At 36.9% G+C, this 20,904-nt stretch overlaps 1 long non-coding RNA gene across 1 annotated transcript; it reads left to right on the top strand.

The window, feature by feature from the left end:
* The first annotated feature begins 14,712 nt into the window (after positions 1-14,712).
* LOC127904396 (uncharacterized) lies at positions 14,713-17,472 on the top strand. Its single transcript, XR_008057525.1, has 3 exons — positions 14,713-15,023; positions 16,307-16,363; positions 17,209-17,472. It is a non-coding gene; the product is annotated as an uncharacterized LOC127904396 (long non-coding RNA).
* Positions 17,473-20,904: the final 3,432 nt, after the last annotated feature.

Here is a 20,904-nt window from a genome sequence, read left to right as displayed (position 1 = left end):
TATACTGTGACAAAGCAAATTGACATGTATGGGGAAAAAAATAGATGCACAAGAAGTGAAAACAAATTTATTGTAGAAAATGACTTTAACAAAACATAAACTAAAAGCTTCATTATAAATCAGGAGGAAGGACATGTATTGGACCTTCTATTAAAAGAGACTGCAATATCGGAGGAGCAGGTAGGTGACTTTCCTCTTATTTAAATTGACAAAATTATGATGTTTTATTTTTGAAAGCAATGTAATTCTAAGAAGTAATTTAGTATTAAATAAGATTAGTTTCGGCTAATGACTAGGGGTGATCATTTTCGGTTTAGTTCGGTTTTTACCAAAAAAGTAACCAAACCAGTTTTTTTTTTAAATCGAAATCGGTTCAAATCAAACGGTTTCGATTCGGTTATTTTAGAACAAAAATCGGTTCAAACCGACCGGTTTCGGTTCACTTCGGTTTGGCTCGATTGTTTTTTGTATTTTTTATTTTTTTTGGTTCAGTTTTTTTGGTTTTAGGCTTATAAAACCGAAACCGAACCGGTTAATTTTTTTTTAATTCTAATCTGTTTTTTTCACAGTTCGGTTATTTTTTTCTAGTTTTCTCGGTTTTTTGGTTTCTTTGCTCGCTCCTACTAATGACATCTATATTATGGTGACTGAGAATATTTGACAAGATTAGCTTGGCCAGTGATATCCATATTAGGATGTCCAGGAATATTTGACAAGATTAGCTTAACTAATGACATCCATATAAGGATGACCGAGAATATTTAACAAGATTAGCTTTGACTAATGACATTCAAGTTGGGATGACCGGGAATATTTAATAGGATTAGCTTCGGCTAATGGAATCCAAGTTGGGATGGTCGGGAATGTTTGATAAAATTAGCTTCAACCAATAATGTCCAAGTTGGGATGATTAGGAAAATTCGATAATATTAGCGAAGGCTAATGACATCCAAATTAGGATGGCCAAGAGTTTTTACATAAAAATAATGAAAGTCAATGGTATTTGAAAGAAAAATTAAGTCATAATCGTGTAGAAAATTTAACTGATATTAATAATATCCAAATATGGATAGTCAAGAATATCTAACAAGATTAAAGAAGATTAAAGGAATTCGTATTAAACGATAGATAACTTGTAAAAAAAGTATGAGACATAGTATATAAGTTAATTATATGGATTGTACTATGATCTCAATTTTATTTCATTATATATATATATATATATATATATATATATATGTGTGTGTGTGTGTGTGTGTGTGTGTGTGTGTGTGTGCGAGCGCGCGCGAGCACTCTCACGCACGCGCTCTTATATAAATTTAATATTGTGACAGACCTTTTTACATCTAAGATGTTTAGTTTCTTTATGGATTTTTTTATAAATGTAAATTGCATCAAAGAGAATAATTGAACAAAATATAAGGGGCATACCCTATGAAAAATACAAAGGTCCATTACTAAGAGTCAAAGGACCTAAGGGCACAAAAAAGAGAGAGCAAAAGCTAAAGAAATACTCAAAAGTTAAAAGAGTAAAAAACTAAAAAAACAACATTGGAACCATAGTTGAACTGGTTCACTGATATTTGGAAACCCTAAAATCAATTGATTGGTTGTTCTAAAGAGTCCAGGAAATGGTAAACTGATTCCTGGAAACTCCAGAACCTGTTGACCGGTTCTGCAAATAACAACAAACCTGTTATGTAGAACTCGAACAATAGCTAAAACAAAAAATCATATGACCCTGAAAGATGCCAAATGGATTCCAAATCTACTAAGCAGGACTAGACAAGCTAAAAGATCTCCTCACTAACATTATAGTGAGGTTAATAAATCTGATAAAAGACTCGGTTTTTCCTCTCATACTAGATGAAGTAAATCATGGTTGAGAGGACTAACTAGGCAAGTAAATATAAGAATTTATTCTTTTTCCTGAGGTACAAAGATATCCATTGAAGCAAACATTGACATGTCATAGTAGGCCACCCGAAAATGATCCTGTTCATAATAGCACCCCATACCAAAGCTGAGAAAATACACTAGAAGAACATATGGTCATGTGTCTCAACATGGAACCTGTAAAAGATACATACCGAGGAGGTGATGATTTGATAAACATGTACTCTATCTATGGTATAAAGATGACCCAAAGTAGTAAGCCATAGAATAAGTGAATGTCTCTAGATGTGACATGGAAATTAGATGAGATAATGCATAGAGCCTGTATGTCTCAAATCTATAAAAAAAATCTCTCCATGATAAATGACTCTTTCAGATATAGTGATCTGGTAAGGCATAATAGGGTGGAAAAGAACATAGTCCCAAATAGGCTAAAGGTCCTAATTACTCGAAGGAAAAGCTCAGGTACCATTCTCAATGATGTTCGAAACTTTTGCATCCCAAGGCAACCTTATGAAAAAGAGAACCCTAAAAGGCGAAATGTCACATATCTGCTAACTATCCAACAACCAATAATCCAACCAAAGAAAAGTAGTTGTTCCATCACCAATGTAATAGATAAACATTCTTTTACACTAATCCCAACTAAGGAGAATCTTCCTCTAGGATCTATTAAAGAAGAGTCTTCATAAATGTTTTAGAATAGCTATTTATTCCATGGTTTGATCCCTTTAATCCCCAGACCACCCTCTTTAGGAGAATTACAAAATGAGGCCCAAGTAACTTTGACTCTAAGTGGGATAAGGATGAACCATTCCAAAGAAATGCAACTAAGATACCTCCAATCCTCCAGATGATTGAGCTTGGCAGAATAAACATGGTAGACCAATATAACTTAATGGAGAATAAAACTATTTTATCAATTTGAGACAACAAATATAAGTAAGAGATGTCAAGGTCCATAGTTTGATCCTTGAGATAATCCGCTCAACAAAAAGCAAACAGTCATTATGTTTCAAATGAGTGGTGATCAGAGGAACACTGAGATACCTGATTGGTAGGGAACCTAGTCTAAAAACCAAAAGAGCTTACAAAGAAGTCCTCATCTCATTATCAATACCCATCAATAAAATATGGCTCTTTTCTGAATTAGTGACCAATCCCGACAATCTTAAACGATCATTTAAGGCCCCTATCACAATACCAACTAAGTCCATATTCACCTAACAGAAAATCATAAGGTCATCAGTAAAGCAAATGTGAATGATCATATTTTGTTGACACCTTTAGTAGAACTAGAATCTAGAACCCTATGAGGCCTATCTATGAATGCCATTAAGAACCTATATAACCAAGACAAAATGATACGGGGATAAAAGGTCACCCTATTAAATACTCTGGTAAGATGGGTTAAAACCATCTAATTCTCCATTTATTGCCTCAAAGAAATACGTTGTAGATATGCAGACCTTAATCCATTTAACCATGGAACTAGGAACCCCAATGGCTCTCAAACCTAAAAAGATATACTCTTAACTAACAATATCAAAAACTTTCCTTATGTCTATCTTCAAGGATCATCTAGGCATAGGACCTGCTAAATGATAATTGTGCATAAGTCTTGGGTTAATAAAATGGCATATGATATTTAGCGACTGGACACAAAAGAAGTTTGAGATGGGCCTATGACATGTAGTAGGATCATCTTCAACCTACTGATAATGACTTTAAATATGCATTTATACATAACATTGCAGTAAGAGACAAGCCTAAAATCATTCATACTAACAAGATTCTCAATTTTAGAAATTAAAGCTATACTGGTAGCACTAACACATCTAAAAGAGTCATATATCAAAGAAAAACCTCACTACTGCAATGAAGTCACTACCAATAATCTCCTAACATTTTTTAATAACAATGAAGTATATTCATCCAGACCAGGAGCCTTGTTATCCAGAATAGAGAGTAAGGCAACCCTAATCTCATCATCTGTGATAAAAGACTCCAAAGAAAAAAATCATGTCAGGAGGAATATGGCCTGCATCATCAGTGTAGGAAGTTGAAGGAGCTGAAAGAAGTATCTAAAAGTATCCAACTACTAACTAACCTAAATTTTTCTACTCAGTTAACTGAGTCCCTATCTTATCAATTAAACCATGTATCATATTCCTAACCTACCTATGAAAGAGAGATACGTGGGAATAATTTAATGTTTATGTCACCTAAAGTGAGCCACTACTTACGTGATCCTTGCTTAAAAAGGTTTCCTCATCCTCACACTATTGAAGGAACTCAGTAAGCTCCTTTACAGATGCCATATAGCCCACAAATTCATATAGCCCAAATATCTTTCAGAGTGTGAAGAGACATCAAGGAGAACCTCTACTACAGTCCATTAGCCTTTTTCCTTAACAACATGACTAAAGATGTGGTTAGTGTTGTGTCGATGTAAGCTTTTTAACTTAGGTTTAAGCATACCCAAAAGCTTAATGAACTTAACCATTAGGTTACCATCAATAGGAACCTGCCAAACATCTATAACTATAGCTGGAAAATCATCCCTATAACCCACAAATTCAACTTAAAAAGAGCTTTTACCTAAGAAAAGGTATAACCAAATTGAACAAACATGGCACTATGATCAAGGAAGTCCCTAGACACAAACTCAGAGCAAGTAGTTAGCCAGTTAGAGAGCTAACATAAGCTACCAAATATCCAATCTAGCTTCTCAAAGATAGTGTCCCTAGCTTGTCGGCTATTATGCCAAATGAACCTCAAACCAAAATAAGGAACTTTAACCAGTTTTGTTACTTGCACACAACTACCAAAATCATTCATGTAACCATGCCAGGTAGAACCACCCCTATATTTATTAGAAGAGCTTAAAATAGCATTAAAGTCTTCCAAAATAAGTCACGTTCTAGACTAAAATGCAATAAAGTTACATTTAAAATAATCCTATAGATCTTGAAACCCAGCAAGTGTATTAAGGCCATCCATAAAAGTGACCACAAAAAAGCACCCATCAACCAAACTAGACATCTCATAGGTTATCCATTTAAGTAAAGAAAGTAGATAATTATACACCTTTGAATCCCAACTAACAAGAATATAACAATTAATAGAATTTGAAACATTAGAAAGAAATATCATGATGAAGGATTAATAGTTATATCAACTCTCCCTATTTGGCTATAAGCAATCTTAGTTTTAAGATGACCAATTAAGGTAAGTCTGTATTTATTTATCCAAACCTTTACTGCTATATATATATATTTTGCCATTAAGACCCCAAATATTCCAACAACCAAACATAAAAATAGGAAGTGGAGACACAATAAAATAGCATAATCAATGGTCCTTAGACACTTTTCCCCTTCCTTTTTTTTTTGCCTTTTCTAGTAGCAAGAGGAGAGGAGAAGTCTTTGAAAACCTTGTTTTATCATATGAAGCCGAGCTTTTACACTGAGCATTTGTAAGCAAATTTAGTTAGTCCTTTTTTACATGTGAGATGTTAGTATTCAAGTTATAAATTGACCCACATTCATCATCTAATATGTCCTTCCCAACAACAAGGTTCAAGTTAGTAGGTTTAACAACTTCTAGAATTGCTTTCTGAGAAGACTGATCAATTGACTCCTAGTCTAGTCGATCAATTCCTAGGGCATTGGCAATCGAGGTTACTATATGTATAACTGGTTGGCTGGTTCCTAGTATTCTTCAACCACTTAACTAGTTCATAGGGTAATGGTATCTAAGGCTACTGTCTTAGGAATAATTACAGTCCTTGGCAAAGTTGAAGCAACTACTATAATATTAATTTGTGAGTTACATGTCATTAAATAATCATTTCTATTCATGATCTTAAGCATATCATTAACATGTAATTTTATAATCTCAATCAAAGTCTTGCATGAGTGTCCAAATACTTTGTAAGATTTATAAACTCTCAGTTTCCACTCATAGTTAACCAAAATCATGATGGCTTCTGAAGACAACCTACATCTCAGTTGGAGACTATGAACCAATGGCAAAAACGCATCTAGCTCAATACAAACTCAAGCATAATTGAGATAAGTGTTGTTAAAGGTTTGCTCATCACATGACAATGGTCACCCCACTATACTCGCAGCCATTACAAGCCCTGTTTCATTCCATATAGGAAACGATAATCCCTAAAGGTGAATCCAAACTAGAACCTTAGAGATTTTGTTCTTATCTAAGATAAAATAAGGGTGTCATGGTTGAAAGACAATGTTTCTCCCCTCAAACATCCACAAGCCTTTCTTTATAACCAGATGAATTTCATCTTCACTCTTAAACTGAAAAATCATAAAGCCTTGTTAGGTTGTCATGACACTCTCAAGGCTGAAGTCAGAAAGAATCCCACCATACAACGATTCCATCATGATGTGCTCTCATCAACTATAAGGTTTAAGATTTTAAAATTATGCCAATGGCTTGTATTGGGAATGATGCAATCTTAGATTGAGTTGTTGAGTTTGATACTATTACTTTATCAACCCAAGAGCCTTTTGGTTGGTTAATGGTGTTAGGGGTGGGGTTGTTTGTGTTGGTGGTTTTAGGCACCGAGGTGGTGTTATAGGTTTTTTTATGGGGGTAATGGGGTTTTAATTTCAAGTTGTTTTGGGTGGTTTGGGGAGGGTGTGGGGGTTGCCCTAGAAGATGTTTTATCCAAATCCAACGGCTGATTGTAGAGAGATGGCCTTTACGATATCAGACAACATTAATGTAGACAACCTATGTTCAAGAAGAAAGGAGTTTCAATCAAAACTTTAAATCTGATTTCCACCATTCAACAACAAGAAATAGAGCAATAAGACCACAATAGAAATCTTGGCCAAATCCAACAATTATATTATATAAAAAAGCCAATGACCAAATTTTTTTAACTAGAAAAATCTCCCCTAATAACCTAAAATGTCACAAGAGCAATAACCCCCTACTAAAAAATCAGAATTGAGATCCATCTGATTAGATTGTAGTGCATAGTGAGATGAATAACATATATGAAAATGAGCTAAATCTAACAATGGTTGGAGGCATTATGGCTCCAATAACATTGTCGCAAGGGGCGCGACGGTGGAGGCTTTCTGCCATGCCTCCTGTTGTGAGGTGTTGTGTATTGAGAAGGGTTTTTGGATTTAATTATAAAATTATAATTAATGTTTAGGAGTTGCCACCTAGTATTATGGTCACTAGGAACCTATGGTCTGCGAGAGTCTGAGTAAGGGACTAGTTGTGCAAGAGGAAGACGCATCACTCCCAATGCACCCTACCTAAGGTAAGCTGCATTGTTGTTTGATTGTTTTTTCTAAGTCGAGTTTCTATTCATTGGTCTTTTCTATTCGTCGGTCTTTTAAGCATGAATGTCCCCCTTTTATGCAAATATGTATGTTATTTACAATGGATGGATGGATATGTGTGGATGCAAATGTATGCACATTGGGTATGAATAGAAAAAACCCATGCAGAATGAATATGTAGGGACTTCATGCTTAAAGGAAGGTTCTAGGTCATTACATGATAGGTAGGCTTTCTACCTGGTCTCGAAAAGGTCTATGAACTGCCTAGTGACCACCTTGCGTGAAGGCAGTATAGGGGTTTACATGAAATGGTTGGGGCATAGTGTGACTGCTATTACCGAGTAAACACTCAGCTCATAGTTGGATGTTTCACGAATCTGAACCCCGACTGAAAGTCATGAGGCAGACCGCTACTCCCCACCTAACCTAGAATTAGGTTTATTAAAATGCATGCTAAAACAATAAAAATGCGAGCTAAAAGTAAAGACCAACAAAAAGGCAAACAATCAAACAAGTAAAGCTTAGTCCGACCAAACAAGGTGGTCACCAGTGGAGTCGTCATCCTGTCGCGAGGCGACGTCGTCTGGCGACGGCGGAGGCTCTTGTCGTGCCTCCTGTGTGAGGTGTTGTGTATTGGGAAGGGTTTTTGGATTTAATCATAAAATTATAATTAATGTTTAGGAGTCGCCACCTAGTATTATGGTCACTAGGAACCTATGGTCTGCGAGAGTCTGAGTAAGGGACTAGTTGTGCAAGGGGAAGACGCATCACCCCCAGTGCACCCTACCTAAGGTAAGCTGCATTGTTGTTTGATTGTTTTTTCTAAGTCGAGTTTCTATTCGTTGGTCTTTTCTAAGGCTCTAGGCAGATCTCTCTTCATGAGAGTCTCTACCTTATCAGGTTAAATCCTAACCATTCTAAAGTCTGAATTTTAGCATCGCATTTTTACACCTTGTATCTTTAATACTTGAGGGTGTACTTTATCGTGTAATTTTACACCTCACAAATATTAAAGTCTATATTTGGATCCTAAAAAAAAGATTGGAAAAAGATTTTTGACATGTTGGCCAAATCCTAATGGATAATCATAAACTGGTTACGATATCCATTTTTATTTTTTAAACATGAAAAAGATGCAATTTTTGTTTTTTTTATGAAAAATATGCTTGGAAAAATTTTAGGATTTGGCCGTATGCATGAAAACAAAATATTTTTTTTTGTTTTTGAAAAGGGAAATTGATTTAAAAGTTTTTGACATTTTTTTAAAATGTTTTGATTTTTTTTTGAAATATTTCGGAGAAAACCAGGTATTTTAATACCGGATTTGTATTTTACAGTGTAAATATACAACCCGATGTTATGCAAAATTGATAAAAAAATATTCGAGAAAATCACATTTTTTAAAAATGATTTTTGAAATTTTTTGATTTTTTTTTAAAAATAAGGGCCAGGCCGGATCCAGCCCAGCCATTTGGGCTGGGCCAAAACTGGCCCGGCCCAAAGCTAAGTTAATTATTTTGGTCGCTGCATGCAGAATGAATTCTGCATGCAGCGACAGCAGCAGTGAGCAACAGGGACGGTTGATGCAAGGCAGGGATGGAGAACCACCTGAGGCGGTGAGGGCCTATGGTCGTGCTGGTGGAGAGGTTGGTGGCGGCGTTGATGGAGAGCTTGGTTGCCGGAGTTGCTACTGCGTAGGATGAAGAAGTTTGCAGAGGAGAGAGAAAGGCCGGAAGGAGAAGAGAGAGAGAGTCGTGGTGGCTGCTTGGTGGTTGTGCTGGCTTCCAGTGGTGGAGCTGGTGTTCGTGGTGGTGTATAGGTCGGGTTTGTTGGTATTCTCGCCGGAGAAGGCAGCTGGGGAAGAGGTGGAGAGAGTTGTAGAAGACTGACGAGGAAAGAAGGAGAATGAAAACAGGGGGAAGGCTGGTTTTTTGTGATTTTTGGACCTGATTTTCTCCTCCTCCAGGTCACCAATGGAGCCTTTATTTATAGGAAGTGGAAGAGGGTAATCTCGTCTATACCGGGGTAAACTTTTAGCCCTTGATTCTGTTGGGAATGATCCCATCCGTTGGCTCTAAGTAGGCATGGTGCACTGTCAAATCTGCAGAAAAAGCTGCCTGAGTTGGCATGTTTAGGCCGACGCCGGCGCCGATTAATTGTCATTCACACTGAACTATTGACATGGAGCTGTAGAGGAACTGCAGAGGATCATTTTAGTGCACCTTTGGTTAAATTTGGTGGACTTTAGGTGCATTAAATGCACCTGCAAAGTAGGTAACCTGAGCAGTTATTTCATAGATTTAAAGAAGAAGATGAGCAGTACCAAAGTTCTGATTTTGGCCAAAGTTCATTTCAGTCCTCCCTCTTTAAATTGCTTTCAATTGAACCTCTAATTGACTCTAAACTTTTGCAATTAAGCCCCTGATGAACTTCAATTGGAGCCCCGAAGTTATGCGCCTATTGCGATATGGTCCTTGGTCTCGGATTTCTTCAATTAAGCCCTAATTGACCCAAAAACATCAATTTTCTTGCAATTTGGCCTCTAATTTCAATAAATTAACTTGGGAAAAAAATTAAATTTGGTCTCTTAAAATTTCAATCTCCTCAATTAAGCCCAAATTAGGCTCTTAAACTTAATTTTTCACCAATTAAGCCTCAAATAAAATTTATTTGACCTATTTAAAGTATAATTAAGTCATTACACTTAATTAAATCCTTCAAGTGGACCCAAATTAATTCTCAAACATAATTAAAATTCAATTTGGCCCATGATTAAATCAAATTGGCCTATTAAAAATTTAATTATGTCATCGGACTTAATTTTTATGCAAACTCGTCCAATAATCATTTAATTTAACCTTGAATTTGCATTTGTTCTCCATTTTTTGGCACAATAGGGTACAATTAGGCCTTGAATTTCCTCCAAAAATTGCAACTTGATTTCCCGGCCTGCTTTCTTAATGTTGCCAGCCTTTATTTTATATTTTTTATTTTGATTTTGAAAAAAGGTGATTTTTGGGGAATAACCCAAAATTGGGTTATGACAAACATCATTCTCTCTTTAGACCTTCTCTCTCTAAAAATTCCCGGGTCTAATGGGATAGCTTTAGAGATCAATTCTTCTACGATTTTTTAATATAAAAAAGTGTCATCATCATCCATAAGGTCATTTTCTATTTAAAGTTATGTATCTTCATTTATGAAGATACTAATTAAACCTTATTTAGGTTGTGAAAGGTTAGTTTAGATAGTGTTGTTGTTTTGTTTAATTTTCACCATAATTGCAACAACTTGATGTTTTCTTCTTAATTGGGGTAACTTTCTTGATTTTTTAAGCATGAATGTCCCCCTTTTATTCTCTTTAAATGATCAAGGATATATTTTGAGCATGTTACTTGAGTGGCACAATTTTAGACTATCATTGTATTGCTCATCTTTTTAGCTCTAAATCTTTAGCTATTGTTTTTTGAATGACTTTTTCATGTTTCTATTTTTTCCTATGATTAACCATTATCTTAGATTTTTTTTTCTTGTGTTGATTGGCTTATTTAGATTTCCTTATTATTTTTGTGATAGCCTTTTTCCACTTTTCTAAAAGATTCTTTAAAATCTGCCTCTTGAGTTGTTGAATGGATGAAGATGGTGTTTGACTTGGAACCTTCACCACCCTTTCTATCAAGGTATTTATTTTTATATAGAATTGGTATGTCCTTACCTAAATCAACTATTAGGTAGTGTTGTATAACTATTTTCGTGTTGGATTTACCTTAATCCAATATAGCATTAATCATATGTGTGGTAGATCATTAATATCACATGTTAGTAATCTAACAAATGTTTGTTGCTATTTATAATTAACTAGTCTTTTCTAATTACAAAACCTATTCATTTGGTATATTGTATGATTTAACATAATCCTTTCACATTTGTATGTTCGAAGAATATGTCCTTTTAAATCGAGTTTTGGTTAGCTGACTTTGTTTTCACCATTTTTCAATGTTTAGGAGATGCTGGTGATCACTGCCTAATTTTTCATGCTCTAAGTTTGGATGACTAATGTTGTGGTTAAAGTTTATTTCATTCATTGTCAATTGGCCTTAATTTTTTTTTTACTTTTGATATGTGCCAATATATTCAATTTTGTTTTCAAATATTTCTCTCTTATGTATGACCAAATGATAAGTAGAGCACCTATATATTTTATAAAGTGATTTTACATGATCTTTTAGTGCCAATCATTTAGTCTTATCATGATCGATATATCTCTTACTTGTGGTAACATTAGTGACCAACTCCAACCTTTATTATGGTCGATCAAACTTTGTCTATTATATTTCTCCTTTACCAATAAGTCCATTTGATTTAGGAGTAGTTATTACTATTATTACTTTAAGTAAGGGGTTGTAACCTAACTTAATTATCTTATCCAATAAGCGAATGCGACTTGCTTTCAATGCCTTTTTAGATTTGATTTTTGAAGATGACATAATTATTAATATCATGTATTCATAATTTATATCACTTATAATATTTCTTCTCCTTTATTTTTTTAGCAACAATGTGATTTCCCATGAGATTTATTTGTCCTCGTATCAAATGATCATATATCTCTTTTTAGCTCTTTTAATGTTGAATATGTATTTTTTTATTTCCATTAGTTTTTTCTGACCACTTTTATTTCTTTATCAATAGTCTTGTTAGCCTCCTTTTGTCCTTCTTAATATAGCGATGACTTTTTGAGTTTGGGGATTGATATTAGTTATTTTTAAACTTTAAAATCCTTCTCAAAGTTTAAATCAGCCATTAAATGGACCATTGCTACCTTGTTTAAGTAGCAAACTAGGTATATTCCCTTAAGTGGATTTTTTTTGTTTGTCTTGCTAGTGTCTTGTCATATCGAGCAACATCACTTATAAGAATATAGATATCTTAATATTTAGTTTCTACAAACCTTTATATATATATATATATATATATATATATATATATATAATGTATTGCATTCTTTCTAAAATTAATTTAATGCATTCCCGCTCCATTATGATTGGAGTGCACTTGGTTTTTAAACTTCTGAAATGAAGGGCATAACTTTATATGGATTGTTCTTGATATTGGAATATCCTATCTAAGTAAACCAGTGTTATCGATAGTTCACATCTATAAAAATACTTATGAAAATAAGTCTTGAATTCTTCCTAATTAGGTGGCAATATAAAGAACTAATGAAAGGTAGTCTTAGTTAGTTATGAACCAAGTAATTTTATTTCACAGAGGTATTAGCAACATCATCATTACAATGATCAGTAAACTTAGTAATGTGTTCCCTTGTTGATTGGTTATCCTCTTCAAAAAATTATTTAGAGTTAGCTATCTTGATTTCTTCAGGAATTGGATGTAGGTTATCAATCCATTTAAGGTATAGATGATTATATATAAGTTTGGTTATATGTCTTGATATACGATCCAAATTACACCAAAAGATCTATTGAGAGTTACAATTGGGTCAATTACAAGATCAATTGCAAATAAGCTCAAAGATGCATTTAATATGTTTATTTAAAATATTTGGGTCAAAATGGATTTCAAGGAGGTAACATCAACAAGTGAATATCAGACCTTATTCAATTTAATTCAAGCACAAGAGGGGCATAATCTAGCTACTTCATGGGCTAATTAATTTTCGTAGTTGGATGTTTATTTTTTTTAATACACAGTTTTACTCTAACAAGCATAATATTTTATCTGGGCATTGGATTGAGCTGGAATTTTACCAAAGGTTTCTATAGGTCTATTGGGTTAAGATTTTAGGGCAATCAACATAGGAAATGATTTGGAATAAGGTCCAGAAGCTACTATGGAAGAATTGCATTAGTTTCCTAGTTGCTTTATGATTGGTTGTTTCAAAGCTATAAAACACTAACATACTCATTAGACTTTAGTGGAGACTGTGTTGTTGGAAGAGATGGAAGAGTTTATGGATTGTATGTGAAAATTACTATTATCTCCTAATGCAATTCTATATTGATGTGAGGAATTAGATGATGAAAAGTCATCTAATGGCATGTCTGATGGAGGCTACTCCATAGACCTCTATATTTGTGAGTTATTTTTGGCCTCCTCGTGGCTAGGGGATGACCTCAATCAGTTGGGTTAATGACTGATCACTAGTCACTAGCTATTCTATTGTTTTTTAAACAAATTAATCCCACCAGACATGATAATTTGTTGATTTGTCAGTTAATAATTTGTTGATCGATCATTGATTCTTCAATCAATATACTACATATTATTTGGTTCTTCCTCCCAACAAGGAGAAACATAATTAAGAACTTAATTTCGAGCGGAGACAAGTATAGTAACCTTGTGACTTTAACAAGTAAATAGAAAGAAAGATGAGGGTAATGCCAAAAGCAATAAAGTAAATAAAAACGCAAAGAAATGAAGCAATAAAAGTAAAAAACAAATTGTAAAGAGATATAAATAAAAAAAATGATAAATAAACAAAAGCTTGTAAATTGCATAAAGCACTACCAGAAATTCGCTAAATACCAACGGATTTACCGACGGAATATTTCTGTCGGTATTTTGAGGTCGAAATTACCGACGGAAAATTTCCGTCTGTAATTCAGTCTGTAATTACCGACGGAAACTTTTCCGTTCGTAATGCAGTAGGTAACTACCGATGGAAAATTTCCGTCGGTAGTTACCGACTGCATTACGGACGGAAAAGTTTCCGAATTTAAAAAAAAGGCGGGTCGCTGACGTGGAGGTTTTGGCGGGTTATTGTTTTCCGACGGAATCACCGACGGATTCAAAACCACAGCCCGTACAGTGCCCGTACAGTGATGTGACCAGTTTGCCGTTTAAATTGCCGACGGAATCACCGAGGGATTTGAAATGGCAGATCCGTACGGTGACGTGTCTATGTTTTCGTCAGAATCACCGACGTAATAACCGACGGAGTTTCCGTCGGTGAAACCGTTGGAAAAAGTTAATATATATGTAAACACCCAAAGGAAAATATATATATATTTAGAGAGAGAGAGATGATGATGAATGCAGTTTTCGCTGCCGATGCAGAAATCGGCAGCGACGCAGTTTTCGCTGCCGATGCAGAAATCGGCAGCGATGCAGTATTCGCTGCCGATTCTGGACTGGGCAGCGATGCAGTTTTCGCTGCCGATTCTGGACTTGGCAGCGACGCAGTTTTCGCTGCCGATGCAGAAATCGGCAGCGATGCAGTTTTCGCTGCCGATTCTGGACTTGGCAGCGACGCAGCCTTCACTACCGATACAGAAATCGGTAGCGACACATTTTTCGCTGCCCATTTCTTGATCGGCAGCGACGCAGTTTTCGCTGTCGATGCAGAAATCGGCAGCGATGCAGTTTTCGCTGCCGATTTCTCAATGAACAGTGACGCAGAGCTGGGAGGGAGGGGTAAAACTGATTTTAGATAAACCAAACAAGGATAAGGACACACCTAAACCAACCCCCAAACAACCCATTTCATTGGATGGGTAGTATAAATACAAAGAGGGGAGAGAGAATGACCCATCTTCTTCCAAATCCAGCAGCTGCATGCCGTTCTTCCCTTCCCCTTTCACAACAGAAACGTGAATCAGACCAGTAGAGATTACTTTGTGAACTTGTGAGGGAGAGATGAGACCTTGAGAGAGGAGTGGGCAGCTGCATAGAGGAGAGGAAAAAGAGAGCTGGAAAACGTGAGAGGAAGAAGAAGGAGGAGAACCAGCAGCTGAATAGTGTCAAACCTTCCTCAAACTTAGTTAAATTCAGAAGGTATGGGTCATGAAACTCTCTTCCTCTCCCCCGTAAGATCAAAAACGAAAATGAAGAAGAAAAACCCTAAGAAAAGAATTGATCTAAGACCTAAGCCAGCTGTGAAGGAAGCTGAAATTAACCAAGAGAACAAGCAAACAAAAGTGAAATAAAGTCAATTTCAGAACATCTAACAAATCATGGTAGAGGGCTGGCTTTAACTAGGGGGTAATTAATGTGTTCTGCTGTGATGTTGTTGCTGGACTTAATGTGTTCTGCTGTGATAATTGTTGCTGGAATTAATGTGTTCTGCTGTGATGTTTGTTGCTGGAATTAATGTGTTCTACTGTGATGATTGTGCTGAAATTGATGCTGCCGATTTGTGTGTTGCGCAGCGAAATTCTGTTTCGCTGCCGCAACTGAACATGCTGCAGCGAATTAATATTCGCTGCCGATTTGTGTGTTGCGCTGCGAAATTCTGTTTCGCTGACGCAACTGAACCTCCTGCAGCGATTTGATATTCGCTGCCGATTTGTGTGTTGCGCAGCGAAATTCTGTTTCGCTGCCACAACTGAACCTGTTGCAGCGATTTGATATTCGCTGCCGATTTGTGTGTTGCGCAGCGAAATTCTGTTTCGCTGCCGCAACTGAACCTGCTGCAGCGATTTGATATTCGCTGCCGATTTGTGTGTTGCGCAGCGAAATTCTGTTTCGCTGACGCAACTGAACCTCCTGCAGCGATTTGATATTCGCTGCCGATTTGTGTAGTTGCGCAGCGAAATTCTGTTTCGCTGCCGCAACTGAACCTGCTGCAGCGAATTAATATTCGCTGCCGATTTGTGAGTTGCGCAGCGAAATTCTGTTTCGCTGACGCAACTGAACCTGCCTGCAGCGATTTGATATTCGCTGCCGATTTGTGTGTTGCGCAGCGAAATTCTGTTTCGCTACCGCAGCTGAACCTCCTAGCAGCGAAGTGATATTCGCTGCCGAGTTGTGCGTTGTGCAGCGAAACTGTGGCGCCAACAGCGGTGAAGTTCTCCCTGCCGAACTGGCAGCCTGCGGCGAACCAGTTCTCGCTGCCGAATTGGGCAGCCCGCAGCGAACCAGTTCTCGCTGCCGATTCCTACAATAAGCCTCCTAGGCAGGAATGACTTAAATGCTAATAACAATTTCATGATATGATGGTGTAAAATAGGGAACACTTGAATGTGAACATATGAACTATTGAAATAAGTGTGATGATGAATGTGATTCAAAAATAAAATAAATACAACTGTGCTGATTTGTGACCATTGATGTCTTAGGTGGTGCGGTCGGGATTGGACCATCATCAAGACAGGAACGACCCACAGGTGGAGCAGGTAGGTGACTCGCACCTTTTTTTTTTTATACGTTGAATCTTGGAATATTTTAACTTGAGTACTACCATATTGTTAGAACCGATATTAAATTGTCGAACGCTTAATTGTTGATGAAAGAGTGATTAGCTTCGGCTAATGGCATCCGAATGGATGGCCGGGACAAAAGACTGATTAGCTTCGGCTAATGGCATCCAAACGGATGGCCGGGACAAAGAATGATTAGCTTTGGCTAATGGCGTCCGAATGGATGGTCGGGATGAAGGACTGATTAGCTTCGGCTAATGGCATCCAAACGGATGGCCGAGACAAAGAGTGATTAGCTTCGGCTAATGGCATCCGAATGGATGGCCGGGACAAAGAATGATTAGCTTTGGCTAATGGCGTCCGAATGGATGGCCGGGTTAAAAAGGGATGATTTCGCTGCCGATTGTGGATCGGCAGCGACGCAGTTCCGCTGCCGATTCTGGATCGGCAGCGACAGCAGTATTCGCTGCCGATTCTGGATCGGCAGCGATGCAGTCTTCGCTGCCGATACAGACATCGGCAGCGACCCAGTTTCGCTGCCGATTCCTTGATCGACAGCGATGTAGTTTCGGCTGCCGATTTTAGGATTGGCAGCGACGCAGCTATCGCTATGGAATCCGAATGGATAGCCGGGACAAATAAACGACTAGTTTCGGCGAATGGCATTTGAAAACTTGTGTATCTATATGTACTACTAATTGTTACATCAAATACATGAAGAAATTATAAATGTTAATGCTTATTTAATTGCTAGGCCGTTAGTTACCATTATTATTATTATTAAGTATTTGTTTTCTCTTAAATGTTTTGTACTGCTGCAGGGACGTCACACCAACGAGATGTCTAGGATACCCGATACACGGGAACCTACTTTTGCAAGGAATTAAGTAGATGCATTCTAAATCACAATGTATTTTGTAGGGATCAATGTACTGAATGTATAACTTTTATTAGATCCTTTTTGTTTAAAAATTGTGATGGCTATTAGAAGTATAAGAGTGCAAACTCATGTCCATGTATATATATTTTTAATATGAACTTCAAATCATGCAACCTTAATATTATGTGTTTGTGTAAGATTCGCTTTTGAATGAACTGTTGATTGTATGGATTGTATTTTGATGATGTGAGGATTCAAGTTCTTTGATTACCGGCACCATGTGTATTAAATATATATATATATAAAAAAAAATTACTATTGTTTTGGGCTTAGAAAGCCGGGTTGTTACAATATAACAGCTCTGCCGACCCTCTCCTCCCCTATTTCTCCTTCTTCTTCCTCATCCCAACTCTCCCCATCTGCAAACAACCAGCCCCCCCTCCCCCCCAAAAAAAATCTTCCTCATATCAACACAACAAGTTATATTTCTTGAAGTTTTGTGGTCACAGCATCCGTGTTCTGATTTACCGACGGATTTTATCAATTTTTGTAAGTAATTCTATCTTTTTAAATTTTAACATTTAATTAAATGTCAATTTTATTGTTTTTTTAGTATATGTATTTTGTTAGTAGATGTACATGTTTTATTGTTATTTCTGAAACAAACTTGTAGTATATGAATATATAATTTTGTACCTGTTATGGTTTGTTTTAGATTTTGTAAGATTGTATTTGTTTGTAAATTGTTATTTCTTTATGGAATTACCGAATTACATGTGCTATTTTGAAATAATTAATAGCTTGCTTAATGGGCCCGTTTAAAGTTTTATCAATGGTACTATTGCGAAGTGGTAATTTCTGTAAATTTATATATTTTAATTCGTATGGACGTTAATAAATGATAATGAATATTTAATATTTATGAGAAGTTGTGATTGGTTTGTTGGATAATCTCGAGGTAAAGTAATATTTTTGCAAGTTTATTTACCTAACTTAGTTAATTAATACATGATGTCATCATAATTTTATAGAGGTTCGATATAAGTCATGGATGATCGTTCATGGATGTATCAAGATTCACCCCAAGGATTGCGGAGGATGGATTATTGTAATGGGGTTCAGGGTTTTATTAATTTCACAACATCTATTCCCAGAAATTTTACTGGAGGCTGTATTAGGTGTCCATGCAGGAAGTGTGAAAATAAAAAGTATCTGCATCCAGATGTTGTAATGATGCATCTTCTACACAAACGGTTTATGGAGAATTACCAGTGTTGGTATGCACATGGAGAAGTATTTGTTAGCGAAGAGTGAGAGGAGAATGGAAGAAACGGTGGTTGGGTCTACTTCTAGTGCTAGCAACGTGCATGAAACGGACAAATGACAACACTAATCCTTACAGAAATATGGTTATGGATGCAATGAGAATGAATCAAGGTAATGGCAGTCAATGTCCAATCGTAGAAGAAGAACCTAATGTAGATGCAGCTAGGTTTTTTGATTTGTTGAAAGATTCTGACGAACCATTATGGGATGGCTGCACAAACCACAGTAAATTATCGGCCGTAGCACAGGTGTTCACCATCAAGTCAGATCACGGGTTGAGTGAGGCCGGGTATGACAAGATTATTGAATGGGCAAGAAGCATTTTACCTGAAGGGAACTAGGATGAAAGAGAACTTCTATGCTGCGAAGTCCATGATGAAACCCCTCGGTTTAGGATACCAAAAAATTGACATGTGCCCTAACTTCTGCATGTTATACTACCTTGAAAATGCTGAGATGACCGAGTGCATGACATGCGGGCATTCCCGTTACAAACCTAGAACTGGCAGGGGAAAGACTCTAGTGGCATATAAAAAACTTAGATACTTCCCGATCACACCTAGACTGCAGAAGTTATTCATGTCACCAAGGACTGCTGAGCACATGACATGGCACCAAGCACACCATGCGGTTGATGGAGTGATGGTTCATCCTTCTGACGGCGAAGCGTAGAAACGCTTTAACAGTGTTCATCCTCACTTTTCAGCTGAATCAAGAAATGTGCGTCTTGGGTTGTGTACAGACGGATTCAACCCATTTAGGTCATTTGTTGCTCCTTATTCTTGTTGGCCGGTCATACTCACAGTTTATAACTTGCCACCGGGAATGTGTATGAGGCCGGAGTTCATGTTTTTATCTACTGTCATACCCGGTCCAAGAAGCCCGGGGCGGAATATAGATGTTTGTCTTCGACTGTTGATTGATGAGTTGGCGCAGTTGTGGTCCTCCGGAGCTCTGACTTATGATATATCGAGGAAACAAAATTTCCTTATGAGGGCGGCATTGATGTGGACTATCAATGATTTTCCAGCTTATGGAATGCTTTCTGGTTGGAGCACGCATGGGAAACTCGCATGTCCATACTGCATGGAAAACAACAAGGCATTCACGCTAGCAAATGGAGGTGAAGCTTCTTTTTTTGACTGTCACCGTCGCTTCTTGCCACTTCATCACAGGTACAGAAAGAACAGAAAAGATTTCTTTGTTGGCAGAGTTGAAAAAGATGTTGCATCCCCGCGTCTTTCTGGTGAAGAATTGCATGATGTTGTCTCAGAGTACGGTGACATTGTGTTTGGCCTTCAATCAGGTAAGCAAAAGTTTCCTGGTTTTGGTTTGACCCATAATTGGGTAAAGCGAAGTATCTTTTTTGAGCTTTCTTATTGGAAGACCAATCTACTCCGCCATAACCTTGACATCATGCACATCGAAAAGAACATGTTTGAGAATATTTTCAACACCGTCATGGATGTGAAGGGGAAGACAAAGGACAACATCAAGGCTAGATTGGAATATAGCTTTATACTGTAACCGTAAAAATATGGAGTTGGTTTATGATGAGTCACGGGTCGCAAAACCAAGAGCAAGCTTTGTGTTAGAGAAAAACGCACAACTGCTAGTCTACAAATGGCTTAAGAGTCTGCGTTTTCCGGATGGACATGCATCGAACATATCAAGGCTGGTTAATATAGAGGACTGCAGATTGTATGGAATGAAGAGTCATGACTGCCACGTGTTTATGCAAACACTAATCCCATTAGCTTTTCGTGATTTGTTGCCAAAGGGAATATGGGATGCACTCACGGAGATCAGTCATTTCTTCAGAGATATATGCTCCAGCAAGTTGAATGTTGATCACATTGAGAGGCTTCAGACGAATATCGTCGAGACACTATGCAAACTTGAGATGATATTCCCTCCATCATTTTTTGACTCAATGGAGTATCTCCCTATACATCTACCGTTCGAGGCAAAAGCTGGAGGACCGGTCCAATATAGATGGATGTACCCATTCGAACGGTTAGATATTACAGTTGCAATGTAATTCATATATAAAAGTATTTTATATGTTTTTCTTAATTGAAAATACTTGATTAATATTTCAATGCAGGTACTTGTTTAATCTCAAGAAAAAGGTTAAGAACAAGGCGCATGTTGAGGCTTCGATATGTGAGGCCTATATTGTTGAGGAGATCTCAACATTTACCTCGTACTATTTCGAATCTCATCTGAGAACGAGAATCAATCGCGTTCCACGGCATGATGATGGCGGTGAAGTGCCTTCCAGTGGGAACTTGTCAATATTCTCCAATAC

Source organism: Populus trichocarpa, chromosome 15, assembly GCF_000002775.5.
Source record: "Populus trichocarpa isolate Nisqually-1 chromosome 15, P.trichocarpa_v4.1, whole genome shotgun sequence".
NCBI lineage: Eukaryota > Viridiplantae > Streptophyta > Magnoliopsida > Malpighiales > Salicaceae > Populus > Populus trichocarpa.
Note: the sequence above shows the minus strand (reverse complement) of the source record. Positions and strands in the feature narration are given on the sequence as shown.